General features: G+C 39.3%; 1 protein-coding gene and 1 non-coding gene across 4 annotated transcripts in view; both read right to left on the bottom strand.

Moving 5' to 3' along the window:
- Window positions 1-20232, bottom strand: part of LOC5579337 (gamma-glutamyltranspeptidase 1) — a 171012-nt gene that overhangs the window by 14814 nt on the left and 135966 nt on the right. The gene's annotated exons all lie outside the window — the stretch shown is intronic.
- Trnat-agu lies at window positions 9423-9494 on the bottom strand. Its single transcript has one exon. It is a non-coding gene; the product is annotated as a tRNA-Thr (tRNA).

The following is a 20232-nucleotide window of genomic DNA, read 5'->3' as shown; positions in this document are numbered from 1 at the left end:
GTGATACGGAATGATCCGAATTGTATCGCAGTCGGCCTGTACAAATCAGCAAATTTCAAGCATTGATAGTGTCAGCAAGCAACTCTGAACGCAAGTAGATCACCTTTTTTTATTATTATTATTATTATTATTATTCGGTCAATCAATTGTAGACTACATGTTTGCTTAATACTATGTTGTATTTTATCTCAGGGAACTAAAATATTGCCTAAGCTTCGTTCGCGACATGGTTAAATCAATTTCTGTGTAATGCTGGTTATAAAGAGACAGCATTTGATTTATTGGGCCGAATTTGGTATAATTAGTTCGATGATTGTTTGATGCGAACAAATTCCGATTCCTCAACTGTCTGGCGGGCGTGTAGAAATTCAAACTAGATAAGAGATTGGTGGAATCAATACGATGCGATACTATATCATTGACAAATGAAATCATGGCTAATTTGCGACGCTCCTTTAAAGTTTGGATGTCAATAAGCATGCATCGAGCCTCGTATGATGGCAGTGGAAACGTTGTCCAGACTAATTTGCGTAAGGCATATAAAAGAAATTGCTTCTGTACTGATTCGATTCTATCCTCATGTGGGGACCACACAATACAACAATATTCTAAAACTGATCTTACATAAGCAATGTACAAGGTTTTAATCGTATATGGATCCCGAAAATTGGAGCTAAAACGCTTAATAAAGCTTAACATATTGGTTGCTTTATGGACAACAGTATTATAATGGTCAGTAAATGTAAGTTTAGAATCTAATATAACACCTAAATCTCTAATCTTATCGCACCTTTGAACATCTTGATTTTCTAAAAAGACAGTAATCTGTGGTGTATTACGTTTTCTGCTATATGTGATTAGATTACATTTTTTGACGTTTAATTTAAGTAAGCTTTTACTACACCATTTATCAAATATACTTATTTCATTCAGATAAATGTCGCTCTCTTTTTTGCTATTGATTTCCATAAAAAGTTTCATATCGTCAGCATAAATAAGAATTTTAACATGTTTTATCACATATGAAATATCATTAACAAACAATATGAATAACAATGGGCCTAAATGTGAACCTTGGGGAACTCCTGATGTAACATGAACAGGTTTAGATAGTTTTCCCTCAAATCTTACTATTTGTTGGCGATCTGTTAAATACGATTCAATCCAGTTGAGGAGTCTCATTGCAATTCCCATTTTATTTAGCTTGAAAATCAACATAGGAATATCTAATCTGTCAAATGCTTTACTAAAGTCGGTGTAAAGTGATTCGACGTGGTTACCTCTATCCATTGCATTTAAAGTGTAATTTACAAATTAACGTCTTTTAAAGAAACCATGTTGTACATTCGTTATTCTATGTTTTATTTGGCTAAATACTTTTTTATTGATTATTGACTCAAATAGTTTTGGAATGGATGAAAAAATAGCAATTCCACGATAATTTCGAATATCAATTTTTTTCCCAGACTTGTAAATGGGTATAAGAAATTACCTTTTCCATTCTTTTGGAAATCTGTCCTTTTCAAGTGACATGTTGAACAGCCAAAATAATGGTGCTGTAAATTCATTGGGTAATTGTTTCAGTAAAGCAGGTGGGATTCCGTCAGGCCCTGATCCTTTAGTGGAATCTAAATTCTTCAGTTCTGTTAAAATGTCTTGTACCTGTATTGGACTACCGCTGACATCGGTTGTAAAATCAGGAAAACTAGAAAAGTGTTCAAAATCACGGTCATTATCCGAGAAGTTTGTATAAGTCTCTTGGAAAAAAATCAGCAAAGAAATAGCAAATGTCATTTTGATTATCTGCTACTTTATTATCCAATGTCATTTTAGATGGAAAGTTGTTAGACTTCATCTTAGTTTTAATATAATTGAAGAAATTCTTAGGGCAAGATTTTAAATCATTTTCAATTTTTGTGTTGTACTCTTCAAGTGCAGTGGATATGGCTTGATTAAGTTGGTTGACAATATACAAATAATTTTCTAAAATGTCTTGAGTTTTTTGTTGTCTGTAAATTTTATGATCCTTTTGCTTACGATTTTTCAAATTTTACGTCTCCGTAAGAGTGGAACTTCCATCTGAATAATTTCCGATAAAATTGAATAAAAACCCGTAACTGCATACTCTAAATCTTCCTGATTTTTCAAAACGGATTGCCAATCTATTCTATTCAATTTCTGTTTGATTCCGTTATAATTGGCGTTTTTATAATCAAAGAAATTCTCAATGTCATAGAAGTCGGAATTATGATGATTATGAACAAAGATCGAGTACTCGATAGCTGTATGAAACGCTTCATTTTTCCATAGTGGAGAAAGAGATTCGTTCACACAGAAATCTTCCATTATGTTTGAGAATAAGAAGTCCAAATAACAGTTTTGTCGGTTTTTCACATGATTGATTTGATTTTAACCTAAAAATGCAGCTTTTTTAAAAAATAAGTTGTAATGATTCGATTTCACCAACAACCGGTAGCAGAACATTTTCGTTTTCGGAATCACGAATAAAATCAGCATTCCGCTGTTTAAAGTCGCCATAGATATGAATTCTGGAGATATTGGTCAATTTGCGATATTTGACAGAAAATTTCATATGATTATTTGCAAGCATGGTCTGGCGGAAAATACACAGAAGCAAATATATGTGTTTCACCGGCGATATGTGCTTTCACCCATACGTGTTCAAACTCTTTATGTTTTGATGAAACAATTAATTCTGAATTGTATTTCGAAGATATTGCAATGAGAACTCCTCCACCAGACATTCTTTGGGTAAGGACCAGATCGCGATCATCTCTAAATACATTAAAATCGTTACCAAAAACTTCTTCACTTTTATTTTTTTCGTTCCAACTAGTTTCAGTACCCAAAACAACCGAGAAGGATGAAGTTACTATTATTTTATAAATTTCGTTCATTTTTGATGCACTCCTCATGCGATTGAAATTTTGGCAATATACCTTTACGTGGTGTATTACGAGGCAAGATCTACCGGGACAGCAGGGACGAAAGTCCAGGGGCTTAACGAACCTCCCCTAGGACCTTGGCGAGTTGGATTGTTGCCCAGAATGTTCACAGGAGTTCACAGTGGGCTCTGATAAACCTTTATAAATAGTACACAACTGCGAATGCAACTCTGTCAAAACGACTGGTGCCGCTTGAAGTACCAAAACACATTAGCCCAAACTAACCGAAGTGCCAACCGGGATTGAAGCCAGTAAGATCTTGATTATGGCATACTGGTTGCGAGACAAACAGACAAGGCATGGAACTACGAGTAAGAGTGCTTCGAGCACATCGGGACCAACGCCAGTACGGCCCCAATTATGTATATTGGCAACGCACGACTAAGTACAAGCAACGGTATATATACTGGATAATATACCTTGAGGCTGACAGCGGCAACATTCTACTCCCTTACTAGACTCGGGTGACACTGGCCTGAAACGGCGAGTGAGCTAATGGCCCAGGCAGCCCCCGTAAACCGTGGCTTAGAGTACGTTCTAAATCCGTCGCCTCGTTTGTTACAATTCGACGGGAGTAGGCTAAGATGCCTTTCCCGGAATTGTTTCGATCCGTCTCTGAACATAGCACCCCATGAAGGACTATGTCAACCCTAGCATGGCCGTCTTGCATGCATAGATAACCATGGGATCACAAAAGGGGACTATTCTAGCGGAGATGTATAGCGGCTCTTAGGGGGACCCATGATTCATCAAAACAAACAACTAGCGGAATGTGAAGGAGAGAGTTCTGTGACCTTCAGCTAAAGTTTCCGCCAAGAAAGGAGGCGATCAACATCAAATTAAGTGGAACAGTGTGGGCAAAATACTGGATACTGCAGTATCGACGGCAGGCACCGGCCGCTTCAGTGCAACAGGTGAGGTGATTGATGGCCGGGGACTAATCGAGGTCTTGGATAGCAATAGACAGTACCTTCCAAAAATGCAAGGTAACTCAGCAACTCGATGTCATCATCAAGTTTGTTAAAAGCAAAAGCAATATCAGCAAGGACTTGGAAACCAGTCTGCTGAAATTGCGACAATCAGTCCTAGTCAAGGATGGAAAAAAATCGCCTCTAGCGACTAACAACATAGTATTTGAATGGTCTAAGAGGGCCGTTGCTCTTGCAGAAGCATGATTCGAACAGCTCATCACGCCTGCATAGTAAGGATAAATGGAGCATGCACTGTTTGTCGCGGGACAAACCGTTTGTCGGATGTTGTTACAAGTCGCGATTAACATGAATCAGAACGCGTTCACGGCATAATTTTTCACTCAGATCATACCCGATAGGCATTTGAATCTTATATGACATACCACAAGGCAGATCGCGGAATAAAAACGTAAAAATCCCCCAAAAGTTATAATTTTGGTTTGCGAACAATTGATCGTTAGCACACATGCCGAGCGATTCATTTTTCGCAGAGCGGAGTTTGTTGTTAGGATTTGACGACTAATGGTTAATCGTTGTTGCTATGATCGCACGATAAAGAACAATCGCGATGCATCGTTTATTTTGTCATGATCACTAGATTTCCATCCTTGGTCCTAGTTGCAAAGCAGGACTATGAGAAAGCAATGTGGCACGGTGAATGGCTGGGCATGGCTTACCATTGGTACCTCGCGTACCTGCAGGAACAAAATAGACCCCTTTGTGTGGTCCTTAGCCTCTTGCCCAGCATCCTCTTCGTGGTACTGGACAGCGTACGAGCAACCTTAGGGAAGATCGGGAAACCAATTCCGGTGGAAACTTTGGTCGTATGCAGACAGTAAAAAGGGGATTTGCTTCTGCAAGCCTGGAGCGTCTGTACTCCATGTAAGGAGCTACTCACAACAGCGACTGATCCCCATGTTCTGGGCGGCTGATCATCGTCCGAGTGCCAGAGAAGGACTCTAAGCTAAACTGCGCATTATGGTACTCCGAACATTTAGGGGGAATGGTCCTACGGAAATCTAGGGGGTTGCTGTCAGACCCTGCAAGCCAACCGTAAAAATACATCAGCACAGAAACGTCAATGAGTGAATTCGGACCAGAACAGTCGGCAAAGACTACAGTGACTAGGACTATTGTGATATGCCCTATTACTCTATGTACACTATGTTTTCCAGTAGCAAATGTGCCTCCGAAATACTTTGCGCATTTGACTGAACTTTGAACCATCTGCCATTGATGGGCAGAAGTCCTAGGTTGCAGTGTTGTAGTTCCCCCAATCTGGCGTGATCAGCCTAATAAAGCTAACCACCTCCCTGGGGGATGCGTTCCAAATATCAGCTGGCTGTAAGTAGTGCTTGCCAAATATTTTGAACCTACGATGGATGTGTGCACTGCAAGAGCAGAGAAGGTGTTGTGAGGTTTCGTCCGTCTCGTCACCGAAACGGCAATTTGTGTTTTGGACGACACCGATCTTGTATAAGTGGTATCTGCTTGGGCAGTGACCAGTTATTAGACCGATGCATTGGATACTCAGTACGTGGAACTGCAAATCTCTCAACTTCATCAGAACTACTCGTATACTCTCCGATGTACTGAAGACTCGTGGTTTCGGCATCGTAGCGCTGCAAGAGGTGTGCTGGAAAAAGTAATGGTGCGAACGTTTAGAGGTAATCATACCATCTACCAGAGCTGTGGGAACACACTTGAGCTGGGAACAGCTTTTATAGTGATGGGTGATATGCAGAGGCGCGTGATCGGGTGGTGGCCGATAAATGAACGCATGTGCAAGTTAAGAATTAAAGGCCTATTCTTTAACTTCGGCATAATCAATGTGCATAGCCCACACTTCGGAACCACTGATTTTACGCCCTGCTGGAACGCGAGTACGACCGCTGCTCAAGTCACGACGTCAAGATCACCATAGGAGATTTGAACGCTCAGGTTGACCATGAGTGGACCGAAGATTGGAAAGTTCAGCGCCCACCGGCTGACGAACGAGAACGGCCTACGACCGATAGATTTTGTTATCTCCAAGAATATGGCCATTCAGAACCTATCGTGGTGCAAACATTGACTCTGACCGCTACCTGGTGACGATGAAAGAGCGTTTAAAATTATCCGTCATTAACGATGTACGGTACCGGCGCCCACCTTGGTACAATCTAGCGCGACTGAAACAACCGGATGTCGCCAATGCGTACGCGCAGCATTTTGAGGCAGCGTTGCAGGATGAGGGCGAGCTCGATAGGGCCCCGCTTGAGGACTATTGGGCAAAGCAGCCATTAATGACGCTGCCGAAAGCATTTTTGAGTGTGTGGAACGGAGGTCAAGAAACGATTGGTTCGACGTGGAGTTTTTGGAGGAGGAGAATGCAGTGCGGGCTGCAATGCTGCAGCATGGTACGCAGCAAAACGTGGAACTATATAGAATGAAGCGGAAGCAGCAAACTCTCCTATTCCGTAACTAAAAGCGCCGCCTGGAAGAGGTGGAATTCCAAGAGAATGCTGTGCCATTCTCAAGAAAAACGTAAGTTCTATCAGAAGCTCAACAAATCGGGCAGAGGATTCGTGCCGCGAGCTGAGATGTGCCGGGATAAGGATGGGACGGACGGACGCGAGGTGATCGAAAGGTGGAAGCAGCACTACGATGAAGATTGATTAAACCAACTCGGGCGAACACTCCAGTTTGTTCGAATCCCGCCGGGGACTACAACAATGTGCTTCCGTGCCTGCTGTTCAATATTGCGCTTGAAGGTGTCATGCGGAGAGCCGGACTTAACTTGGAAAAATCCCTGGAACTTGGAAAAAATTCTTGAAGAATCTCTTGGATGAAGGAAATCTTCGAAAAAGCCCTTGTACCTCTTCAAATTCGTAAAATAATATCTGTACGAATTATTGAAAGAGTCTCTCGATACATTTCTAGAAGAATTAATCGAGGGTATTTTAGGAATCTCTAGGTTAATTCTTGAGGAGGTTCTTAGTAGTTTTCATAACACTAGCACTGGATGGATCCATGGAAAAAATCTCTAAAGACTGCCAGCCTCTACAGTACTAGGTGCCGACATCAAAGTTTCAAAATTCTGTATCTTGGTCATCGTTCGATCGATTTTGTTAAGATTCCCAGGAAAAATCACAAATGAGTTTTATATTTGATGCACGCATTGAAAATTTAGAATTGGGTGACGGTTTCAGACAAATTTGTTTGGGTACCTATGTTGTTTGTTATGATTTTTTTTCTCGAGACTGTATTCCAATTTGCAAAAGTTGGGACAAACGATTGTGAGAATCCTTATTTTGTTGTTTGTTTTGCGCCTGTTTCAAAGCATTATTTGTTTTGATTTCTGTGAAGATTTTTTTGAGCATTTTTTTCCCATTATTTCCATTTTGATTTATTCTAGGTACCTACCGCAACATGTTCGGTCATAAATCCGAATAACAATATACTGCCCAAAAACGCATAATCGTCTCATGTGAATAGGAGCAAACCAGCAAACATGGGACTGACATGCGTTTATAGGCAGTATATGAGTATGCTTTTATTCAAGCAAAACATATATTTTTTTATGTTATTTTCAAATGTTTCATTTTTTTTCAAATCAAGACATTGTAGGCGGCTATGGATCAACGAGGGTAAAGTTCAAATCACATTTGATCAATTAATTTTCCAAATGTAGTGATCATCATCTGCGACGTTATTGATGTAGGAAAAAGTTACTAATCATAACATTTTTAATGATAATCGAAGTATAAATAATAATTTAACAATAATTACACGAAAGTGGTTACCCAACTTACAGTCACAAATAAACATACATATTTAATTATTGTTGAATAATGGTGACAGCTGAAAAAAATGCCCTACAAAGAGCTGAGAAGATGCTATTGTAGGATCTAAGCAATCCATGATGGAGATAGTTTGACAAGATACCTAATAAACGTTCATTGTTATTTATACCACTAACCGAACAAGATGTAAGGCGCAAATGAAGACACAGAAAATGCAAAATATGAAAATGTATAACAATATGGAAGAACAATGATAACATATAATATTTAACAAATATTAAGTTCTTTAAGATTCACGTTTTATTATTTTTCAGATTAACCAACCATATTCAAAGATCTAGCAAACCATGACCATAAGAGTATCTGGGCCGCCAATTGAGACTACTTCCATTAAGGCGAAGTAGGCCGTCATTGAAATTTGTACGCATCGTTGATGATTGTTGTTAATTCATCTTACGATTTCGAATCAAAGAAAATCAGTTGGTTTTGCACTGACACAGCGGAAAAAGTATCAAAATACTTTATGCATGTTAGCGCGTACAGTGATACTTTTTCAAGTCAATGTAAACTATCAAGACTGAGTTTTATCACATTGAAATGCAAGCAGAAAAGTCATCATTGTTGCCAAAACGAATGACGGGCTACTTAGCCTTAAGGATGGACCACGTATTTAAAAATAAAATATGAATTATAAAACTATAAAAGAAGGGAGAGATGTAGGATCTAAGCAATCCATGATGGAGATAGTTTGACAAGATACCTAATAAACGTTCATTGTTATTTATACCACTAACCGAACAAGATGCGTTTGTACAGCTATTTAGATCCAAATTTAAGTCAATGTTCAACATTTTTCATTGGAATGAATAATAGTAGAATCAACACTTATTAAACTTTTCCAAATAATCTCTGTCGACTTGTCAAGATTGTTTTACTAATGAGTTGAACAAGTCATTTTTCCTTTTACTAAAGAGCCAATATTCCCCCAAACAAATATATTTGTGTCAACTGATGTACAGGAGACGAACTAACGTTTTGGTTGCTTCGCACTTTAGCTATTTCCATTTGCTTAACATGAACATGATTAAAAGCTGAATAGGTATTTTATAGAATCCTAATACAACATAGCTATATCATCCGAGCAGTTAATCCCAAGAAGGCCAAAATAACGATTAATAAACACATTGTTCAGCTACAAATAAGCCTTAGAAAAGAGGTCACTTCTTCTTCTTTCTGGCGTTACGTCCCAACTGGGACAAAGCCTGCTTCTCAGATTAGTGTTCTTATGAGCACTTCCACAGTTATTAACTGAGAGCTTTCTTTGCCGATTGACCATTTTTGCATGTGTATATCGTGTGGCAGGTACGAGGATACTCTATGCCCTGGGAATCGAGAAAATTTCCTTTACGAAAAGATCCTCGACCAGCGGGATTCGAACCCACGACCCTCAGCATGGTCATGCTGAATAGCTGCGCGTTTACCGCTACGGCTATCTGGGCCCCTTGTAAAAGAAAAGAGGTCACACCATAGCCAAATTTTCGAAAAATGGACAAAATATCTAAAAATTGCGTTGTTTTCCTAATGTATTGCAATGTTCAATATTAGTATTATTATTATTTATCTCTATTTGAGTAAATTAATTAACTCATTAAGCGTGGTAAAGATGGACAAATTATGGGTGAAATTATGAAAAAATCCACGTGCTCGGCTGGGATTTGAACCCAGGACTCTTGTATACTAGACAAGCACTTTACCAATTAAGCTACCGAGCCACTTGGTGACCCAATAATTGAGTTGGTTACAAGTTTGGAATTCAAATCCCTACAGACCACGCGGACCCCTTTCATAACCAATATCCATCCATCTCATGCACCAACTTTAAAAAAAAAAATTTAAATCTTTGACAAAAGAACTTATATATTATCTTTTTTCGTTATTTTTTTATATGATGCGGTGGCGTAGCCAGAAATTTTTTCTCGAAATAGTAGGGTATTCTTTACAGGAAAAACAAAATTTTGACCAGCATAAAAACAAAAAAAAACATTTATTCAAACCCCCCTTAAATACGTTCTAAACTGCAAAATCATTCATATTGTATATTGCAATACCAAATTATCTCAGATTTATGCATAAAACTTAAAAAAAAACAAGAATATCAAAAAACAAATTCCGGATAATCGAGTCCGACCTGTACCTCAAATTAATTAATTTTGTTATGGTTAGATGAACAATTAAATTAAAGTTTTAACAAGTTAAAACTGTTTTTACTTTGTGAATAAACTTTATTTTTGACGAGCATTGACATAAATTTTCTCACTGAGTGTTATAAATAGCCGACTGAATTCAGCTTGCATCAGTACTGAACAGCAGCAGAAGTAATGCGCTTGTTCAGTTGTTGATCAGCATAGCACGTGTTGATTAGACATTGTTGAATAGAAGCTCAAGCATGGTAAGCTACAAGAGGTTTATATTGGGCAGGCTGATACATGAATTCAAGGATGGCGTAGATGGCAAGGTATACCGCTGACGATGGGAAGGTCTCGAGTTTGAATTCAGGTAATTATTAAAAGTGGTTATTAATTCATGGTAAAAGTATATACTGCATTTGATGTAGAGGGTTAGCGATTTTTGGTCATTTATTTGTTTTAAATTAATTTTGTGGTAGTAGAATAAAAGCTGAGATAAATGCTTATAAAGCGATTTTGAAGTTATAGAATAAAGTCGATATGCAACGACACACTTTATAACTTCTCCAAATTTGTGTGAACAACGCCTTCACATGGAAATAATTAATATGTTGTTAAACATTATGCTGAATTAAACTGCGATAATGTTGTTTGTTAAAATAGCGTTGTGAAATCCACAGTGCTAATTAGGCTAAGTGAAACCTGAACAAACATCATTACGATATATGATAACAGTCACTAAATTATATGTAGCCTAATAATTTCGCCAGATTTGCTTGAACAATGTGTGCGCTCAGTGGCGTAGCTAGGGTTTTGGGGGCCCGGTGCGGAGGTAGATTTGGGGGCCCCTAAAATAGAGGTTTGCAAAATATGTCTTATTAGCTTACACATACCTTCATATATTTGTCAGAAACGTTTTATATTAAAAATCGTGATTTAAAGGTCAAAATATATTCTGCTAGTACAAATTAACCCATACAAGGACTTAGCCAGGAAGTCCATCAGGAAGTAGTTTTTGATATTATATCTTGTGGAATCAAAAAATATCTATGAAGTAATTGCAGCAGAAGTTCCTATAAATGTATGTTTTAAAGAATCTTTGAAGGAATTCTTTGATAGCTTTCTGTTTGATGTACGGTATTTAGTAGTTTGCTTATGGTTATACCTAGATGTACGCTTTGAAGGCTCGTGGAAACGGCTCTATTTTAGTTTAATTTATCGACTGTTAATAGTTTTCTTCGCTCTGGTTTGGCATCCAGTCTCAAGAAATCAATGGAAAACAGTGATTTTCCTTTGATTCCTTGAGACTGGATGCCAAACCAAAGCAAAGGCTCTATTTTATTATTGCGCAAATCATTGAAATTTTTTTTGGTTTTCAATGCAGATCTAGAAGGCAATCAAGATGTTTGATGTTATTATTGATATCATTTTATGAGGAATACCAGCGAAACTCATAGAGGTTTCCTGAGATAAAATTTTGGAATATACCTTAAAAAAACATGCAGGAATTCTTCTGAAGTAAACATATTTTCCTGGAACTCTGTCAAAATTCCTGAAATTTATGGATTCTTTTTTTTATTTTTGAGAAACTCTTTATAACAGAAGTTTTGTAAGAATATGTAAAAAAAAAACTTGAAGAAATTGGTAGAATCGCTTGAAAGTTTCTGGGAATATTACTGCTTTTATCACTTGAAGAACTCATTGTAGTAATCGATGAATCCATGAAGAGCTCTCTGGAAAAAATGAGGGACGTATCTAAAAGGATTTCCAATTATCTGAGGAATTCAAACATCTAATATAAATACCAGAAGAAAAATAAATTTCTCAAATAAGTGTATTTGAAATAAATAAAACAAAGAATCCCTGAAGCTAGTGGTAAAGGAATACTTAGGAAAACCACGGGATTTCTTGATCAACGGTACGCCAAGATCTCCCTCCAGTGGTTTTCAGAGGGCTCCTCAGTGGAATTTGTGGTCAAAACCTTGATAAATTCCTAGAATGATTTCTGTAGGAGTTCTTGAACGATCCTTGAGAAAATCCGGGTATTAATTTTCGGATTTTCTGTGCCAATTTCATTAAAAATCCCTTAATGAATTAACAACCATATAGGAACGCCAGATAGATTATTACTAACAATATTATAGTGTATTTTTTTTAAATAATAAGAAAAATCCTTCTAGCATTGCTCAAAATATTCTGTACAGTTTCTACATGAAAGCAATGGGAAAAGTACCCTGGATTTGTTGCTTATGTTTATTCCGAAGAAATAAAAAAATTCTGAAAAAAAAATCCTGGAAGAATTCCACAATGAACAATTGGAAATATTTTCTCATTCATTTCAACGTAATCTTAAAGAAATCTCTGGATACTTTTAATAAAAAAATATAATGGCATAATTTTATATGAATTACCAGGAGAAGTTTTTTTAAGAAATGCCCTGATGAGTTATTCAAGGTCACTTGAGAATAAGTTTAAATGATTTTTGGAAAGTATTTTTGGATGATTTAAAAAATAAAATCTAAAAATTTTCGATATACATTTAATGTTTGAAAAAAAAAGTTAAATTAACTTTTTGTATTATACCTATCTGTTTTTACTCAAGGTAGTGCTTCGTAAAGCCCAAGCAGGACAGTTCAGTTTTGCGTCGTCCGATAAATTTGGCTCACGGTTTTGCGCATGTTTTCGTCGCCGGAGATTTTTTTTTTCCTGTTTTCAAGCGTCTTGCTGGGTAGTGCTTCGTGAAGTCCAAGCAGGACAGTTCAGTTTTGCGTCGTCCGATAAATTTGGCTCACGGTTTCGCGCATGTTTTCGTCGCCGGAGATTTTTATTTTTTTTTTTTTATTTTTTTTTTTTCTGTTTTCAAGCGTCTTGCTGGGTAGTGCTTCGTAAAGCCCAAGCAGGACAGTTCGGTTTTGCGTCGTCCGATAAATTGGGCTCACGGTTTCGCGCATGTTTTCGTCGCCGGAGATTTTTTTTTTTTTCCTGTTTTCAAGCGTCTTGCTGGGTAGTGCTTCGTAAAGCCCAAGCAGGACAGTTCAGTTTTGCGTCGTCCGATAAATTTGGCTCACGGTTTCGCGCATGTTTTCGTCGCCGGAGATTTTTTTTTTTTCCTGTTTTCAAGCGTCTTGCTGGGTAGTGCTTCGTGAAGTCCAAGCAGGACAGTTCGGTTTTGCGTCGTCCGATAGATTTGGCTCACGGTTTCGCGCGTGTTTTCGGCTCCTAAGATTTTTTTTTTCTGTTTTGGAGCGTCTTGCTGGGTAGGTATTTGGAAGGCACAAGCAAGACGGTTTGTTTTCGGGACGCCAAGAAGTTTTGCTGTCAGTATCAGTTTTGTGTTCAGTCGAGGATGGATTACCAACTGGTGAGTTCGTTTCATTCTTGTGATAACACATATTTTCTTGAAAGCGTAACTTTTAAGTAATTTTAAAACAAACTTTGTATGGTTCGTCACTATAAGTGTCGGCATTATGTTTTTTTTTCTTATACAATTTCAATTTACATATATTTGTCTCTTTTATACGTTATTAAAAATTATCTTTTGAATTGTTCGACATTGTGAATGTTGACGTATTTTTTAAAACTTGTACCATATCGAGACAAAATGCACAGTAATACTCATATGTAATTTTCAAACAAACTATGTATAGTTCGTCACTACAAGTGTCGGCATTATTCCTGTTTCATATAATTTAAAATATATACATGTAATTTTCAGTTTTCGTCATTAATAAAAACATCTTTTGAATAGAGTAGTGTTTGATCCTTCGACCTTGACACTTGCTCCTGCTGGGGCGGGTGATGACGGCAGGATCAAACATGTCGCGCGTCGGTAGTGAAGCGGTGAAAAAGTGATCGGTTCGTTAGTAGTGTTTGATCCTTCCACCTTGACGCTGGTTCCTGCGGGAGCGGGTGATGAGGTCAGGATCAAATATGTCGCGCGTCGGTAGTGAAGCGGTGAAAAAGTGATCGGTTCGTAAGTAGTGTTTGATCCTTCGACCTTGACGCTTGCTCCTGCGGGGGCGGGCGATGGGGGCAGGATCAAACTTGTCGCGCGTCGTTCGCTCAGAGAAATGAAAAAGCGCCGCGGATCTCTAGTAGTGTTTGATCTATTGATCGCGTCGCTTGCTCTTGCGTGGGCGAGTGACGAACACTTGTTCGGCGTTTAATGCGATTATCGAATTATTTCGCGAATCCGGTTAGGCGTGATTATATCATGGCTCGCATCACCAAACATTGGTGACTCCCAGATCTTTACCTTATCCCACTAACCCAATATCCTCTCCATGACAACCGTGGAGATGCAGAGGTGATCTCGGTCTCTAGTAACAACGGTAGTCACACTAACATTCCTTCCATTCCCCGATGACCGTAAGGACGTGGCCGGCGCCGTTATTGACTTTTAAATTTGAGCTCTCGATTTGTGCACATTGAAGAATGGTAAGCTAATCCCAAGCCCCATTCATTAATTCCCTGTGCAACTTCGATTGTTCTGGTCAATCACGGAGTAGCAACTACGAATTGTACGGTCATCTATGCTTATGCTTATGCTTATGCTTATGCTTATACCTATCTGTTTTTACTCAAGTTTGAGCCCTTAATATCTGTTCGCGCCCTCCATAATGGTCTTGAATTTAAAAGAAAATTAATATTTGCATCTGCCTAAATAGTCTACCTAAAGTCGTTGGCTTACTCATTCTACAAAATTCATGCTTTTGAGAATATCTCCAACATTGAAATATGAAAAAAATGTACATTTAACTCATGTATATACTATTGAGAAGGTATCTGTCAAATTTCTAAAATGAGTGACAATGAGAATGGTTAATATCGTAAGAAAATATATACAGGTTAAAATTTCTCCAATGCTCCAGATTTCTTGAGGCCTACAAACTTGGGTAGATTTGATTGGAAATCAGAATTCATGAAGTATACCTTATATAAATATAAATTATTGTGAGTCCAAACCCGTTATAACACTCAACATCTTCAACATAAGTATTTAAGCCTACTTAAGCATCTTACATCAAAGCCCCGTTTAGCTATTAGAAAACTCGGATTTCTCATGCGTGCTATCGATTGAACAACAACAAGGGAAATAGGGGGAGATCCCCCAGTACCTGACAGCACCCAATACCGGACAAAGTCGAAACATTGAGAAATCATGGTCCAATACAGATGATGTATTAGTAGAAAAGGAAGCTATTAAGGAGACTAATGTTTGCGTAGAATAACACATACTTTAAATATGCATGCCTTTTTCAAAAAGTTGAAAAGTTTGAAAATCCTAACAAATTTGACGTATCGCCTTAATTTCGAGCCTATTTAGTAATTATTTTGAATACAAAAAATGCTTTGAATTTCGCAAGCATGTTCGAACATAATCCTAATTTGATAGTATGAATTTATTTTGTACCATAATTGAACTAAATATGGACAAATTACAATTTTGGTTATGCACCTCCTGTCCCTCAGTTTCGGACAGCTTGATTTGTTATATGATATCTTTGTAATTATTGTATCAGTGTCTCAAAATACTTTCATTTTTCATGGGTTCCGTCGATCATGGTTACAAACATGCAATAAAATTAAGAAGAATGAACATTCAGAATAACATCGTAAAATGTGCTATTTTCATCATATATGAAAGAGGTTTTTGATAGGCATCTTGCAACCTTAGAAAAACTCAAATTATTCTTGTAAATGTTGCAAATGCATTGAACTGGCAAATATATACTATTCCTAAAGTAAACACATTCTATGATGTTCAAATTTGAGACATTTTCACACATTTGAGGCATTTTCAGATCGAGACATTTGAGAATTTGATGCATTTTCAGATCGTGCCCGGTATAGGGGGCCACCTTTCAAGATTGATTAATTTGGTACTAAAATACATCATCAAAATGCAATGCCAAAATTCATATTTATATTTTCAAATTTATTTTTGTACACTATAAAAATGACAATATTTATCATAAATGGGTAATACGAGCACATAAAACCAATATTTTTTAAATTATGAATTTAGTGGCTTAAGTGTCCTGTACTGGGGGATCTTCCCCTACTTACAATACAAATATTCGTGGAGGTCCCTAAAATGTGGAATAGATTTAGGGTGGGCTGAGGGCCCCGGTAGGACCGTGACTGTGGGCCCCATATTTTAGGGGCCCCCAGGCACGGTCCTCCCGGAGCCCTCAGCCCACTCTAAATCTATCTCTAAAAAAATAAAAATAAGGGATAATCAAGGGGCCCCTGAACATCGCAGATCTCAGTCTGCTTGTCATGCTCATTTTTTTTGGGATCTTACAAATTGCCAGTTTCTCAAAAGCTATTTCGAACTTTTAATGCTATGAGATATCCGTACTGCGATTTTGGGGCCCCTAGAAGCTCGGGGTCCGGTGCGGACCGCACCCACCGCACCCCCTAGCTACGCTACTGTGTGCGCTGCAGCTGCAATGTAATATAGTAAAGCAACTATTCAGTGTTTAGTTGTGAAAAATTGCTTAATAAATGATTCTAAAATAGGCAACTGTTTCTTGGGTATTGGTGTATGGCGCACCACCGATATCTCATTCGCCGAATGTAGCCGTCAACGGTGACGTAAAATAAATCGGCGGCGGCGGGGCCCAGATATCTCCTTCCTTGCTGTAAAATGCAATAAATTATATTGAAACTACACATCCATACAAAAATAACGCTTTATTAAAATAACTTAAGCTAATAAAATATATGTGTGCTACCCGCTCGTCGAGGGTCGTACGTCGCCGAGAGCTTGTCTTCTTTATCCCGGATGATCGCCGTCAGAGCAGCGAATCCGGCATCAGAAGCAGCCTCCTTAGTGACATGTCCTCGCTCCACCAGTCCGTCGATGACATTCTGGTCGAAGCCCTTCTCGTACTCCACGGACATCGGTGCCAGTTGGTGATGAATCCGCTGGCTGTTGATGATTGTTTCGAGATCTTCGCCAAAGTACAGATGGCGTACGATTAATAGGAACGTGGCCGTCGTGATTCGTGAACCACCGGCACTTCCGGCAATAATTCGCACATCCCCGTGCCGATCGGTCACAACCGTGGGGCACATTGACGACAGGGGTCGTTTTCCCGGTACGATATAGTTGGCTGGGGATGCTCGTAGACCGTACGAGTTTATTGTGCCAGGGGTGGAGAAATCGTCCATCTCGTCGTTGAGAATGATTCCGGTGGAAGGGGAACGAATCATTGCACCCAAACTGAAAAGAAATTTGTCTTCGATTAGTTAGTGGTTAACGGAACAAAAAGGAGTCGTTGTTTTTGGGGGTTGGTTTATTTTAGATTATACGTTCTGTACTGTAATATTCGCCCATCAACGCCCAAGGTATGCCACAATGGTACCTACTTAAGACCCAAAATTGTTATCAATAGTTGAGTTCCCATAAAAGAAATAAAGATTCAGCAAAAAAGTATCAAATCCGACTCTTAATCTCATCTTGTTTGCCTATCTAGGGTAATATGTTTTGGTAATACGATAAATCGCGGTAGAAAGTTCTAGTTCTGCAATAATTTCTGGAATTGAATCGATTGCCGATCCCGAAACTATTTCAAGGCAGGACAATAACTATAAGTACTAAATCAATAAGGACTGTGCAAGGACTCAGCTGGATGCTGATTGCTAAACAAATTCCCGGTTGGTCCGAATCTTTTAATTTAATTTCTTCAAAATAAATATTCAGTTTATATTCTAAAAATTTTGAAAATAAAAAAAATCGATTTTGGTGTGTTGATAAAAACGGAATAATTTGTTGACGAAATCGGAACGTGACAAAATCGGAGCGTGACAAAATCGGAACGTGATAAAAACGGAACATACCTGTTTTCAACCAAGCGTTTTTAAGAGATTTCTCTGAGAATTCCCACGGGGATTTCTCCATGAATTATTTTCGTACTTTTTCAGTGCTTTCTCCAAGAACTCTTTTACCAATTTTCTCTGAGTTCCTCCTGTGATTCCCACGGAGAATAATTTTCGGGATTTCTAGTTATTATTCAATAGATTTTTCCTAAAGTAATTGGAGGCTTTCTGAGCTTACCAAAAAATCTCGAAGAATCTCCGCCGAGAATGTTTTAGATGTTATTTTAAAATTTTCTTGGGAAGGTTCTCTACGTGCTTATTGCATATAAAAATATATTGTCTAAAATATCATTCAGTTGCTCAAAAATAATTTGTTTATGGTTTTCTGGAATAACTAAGGATTTTTTCAAGAAATTCTAAGAATCTCACCACTCTATGGTGCAATCACCTACCGACATAAGCGACCGTTGCTCGGACTTGCAGTTGTTGACCACCACCACCTCAGTCTTGTGACGGGCCAGTCCTAGTTTCCTAGACTTCATCCATTCCTCAACTATGGAAATAGAGTGCGCTGCTGTCAACTCTACTTTCTCCATCGATTCACCATATACCACTAGGGTGATATCGTCAGCGAAGCCAACAATCTTGACACCCGTCGGAAGGGGCAGCCTCAGTACGTCATCATACATCGCATTCCATAACAGCGGGCCCAGGATTGAACCTTCAGGTACTCCCGCGGTAATTCGAACACTTTTCTGCCCCTCCTCTGTGTCATACAGTAGAATCCTACCGTCAAAATAGCTTTCTAGAAGCTTACACAACTGCACCGGTACCTTGAGGCGGTGAAGTGCGTTTGCTATTGCTTCCCAGCTTGCGCTGTTGAACGCATTCTTCACATCCAGAGTGACAACCGCGCAGTAACGGATGCCGCTCCTTTTATGCTCGATTGCCATCTCAGCTGTCCGAACGACCGACTGGATCGCGTCCAGAGTAGATTCACCTTTTCTGAATCCAAGCTGGTTGTTGGACAGGCCGTCCGCACTCTCCGTATACGGTACTAGCCTGTTGAGAATCAACCTCTCGAATAACTTGCCCGTCGTATCTAGTACACAGATAGGTCTATGCGCCGACGGGTCACTTGGTGGTTTTCCCGCCTTTGGAAGTAGCACCAATTTCTGTCGCTTCCATAAATCCGGGAAGATTCCTTGATCAATGCAGCGTTGCATCGTGGTTCTGAACATGTCTGGATCCCGCTTATAATGCAACATTCGGGATACCATCGGGTCCCGGTGCCTTGTTTGACGCGAATGATTTTATGACTTCTGCCAGCTCTTCGTTCGTCACTCTCGCCACTTCTTCTCCTTCAACTGCCGCATACGGCGCTGGGGGCCATGGGCTTATGGGATGGTGCGGGAAGAGTACATCGATTATCGATCGCAGCAACTCGGGCGACTTCTCTTGGGGAGCTATGGCACCTTTGGTCTTAGCCATTACCACTCTGTAGGCGTCACCCCATGGACTAGAATTGGCACTCTCGCATAGACTATCAAAGCATGCCCGTTTTCGACTCTTGATTTCCTTTTTGAGAGCCAACTTTGCCTCTCTGAATGCTGCACCGCGTTCTTCTCTTTGTGCTTCTGTGCGTGCGCGTTGCATTCTTCGTCTAGCCCGAAGGCAGATTGCTCGAAGATTTGCAATTGATTCGCACCACCAGTACACCGGTGGCCTGTTCTGTCTAGGAGGAGCTTTTCTCGGCATGAAGGCATCGCACGCTCGTGATATCACAGCAACTAGCTCTTCACTGTTTAGGTCCAGAGTGTTCCGTTCGCGCCTCAGGGCTTCAGTGAATACTTCGCCGTCGAAGCGCTCTGTTTTCCATCCTCGGGCTTGGGTCGAGTTACATCGCGCTGCCTTCCGCCTGCCACTAAACCGGATCGCGCTAGTGAGACTCGTCACGCGCCTCAACTCGCCGCATTTTGAAATCAGTTTTTTAGTGTGGCGCTGCATTCTTACGATTTTTATGAACACAGCGCACTATTCACATATTAGCTGCGACGCACGGGGCCCGAGAAAACAATAATTATAAATAAATGTAGGTCTTGATTTCTACCGGATACATAATATTATACTATAGCGAATCGATTGATGATCACTATGAGTATAACCGTCATCAACGCGCCAGTTTATGGTACCTAGAAGGTTAGGACTACAAAACGTAACGTCGATAATCGATTCTGCACCATTTCTGCGGAAGGTACTCACTGTACCCACATTTGCCAGCTCTACGTTTAATGCGGCCAGGGATTCCAACAATAGCTGGCATCTTTGATTGGTGCAGCGGCTACCCCACTCCACTGCCCATGCATTAAAGTCGCCAGCTATCACTACTGGCTGTCGATTAGCTAGTTCGGCTATTATTCTGTCGACCATGTGGGAAAATTCCTCAATCGACCACCTTGGGGGTGCGTAACAACTGCAATAGAACACGCCGTTGATT

The sequence above is a fragment of the Aedes aegypti genome, chromosome 1, assembly GCF_002204515.2.
Source record: "Aedes aegypti strain LVP_AGWG chromosome 1, AaegL5.0 Primary Assembly, whole genome shotgun sequence".
NCBI lineage: Eukaryota > Metazoa > Arthropoda > Insecta > Diptera > Culicidae > Aedes > Aedes aegypti.
The sequence above is the reverse complement of the archived record's forward strand: the minus strand, read 5'-3'. Positions and strand labels throughout refer to the sequence as shown.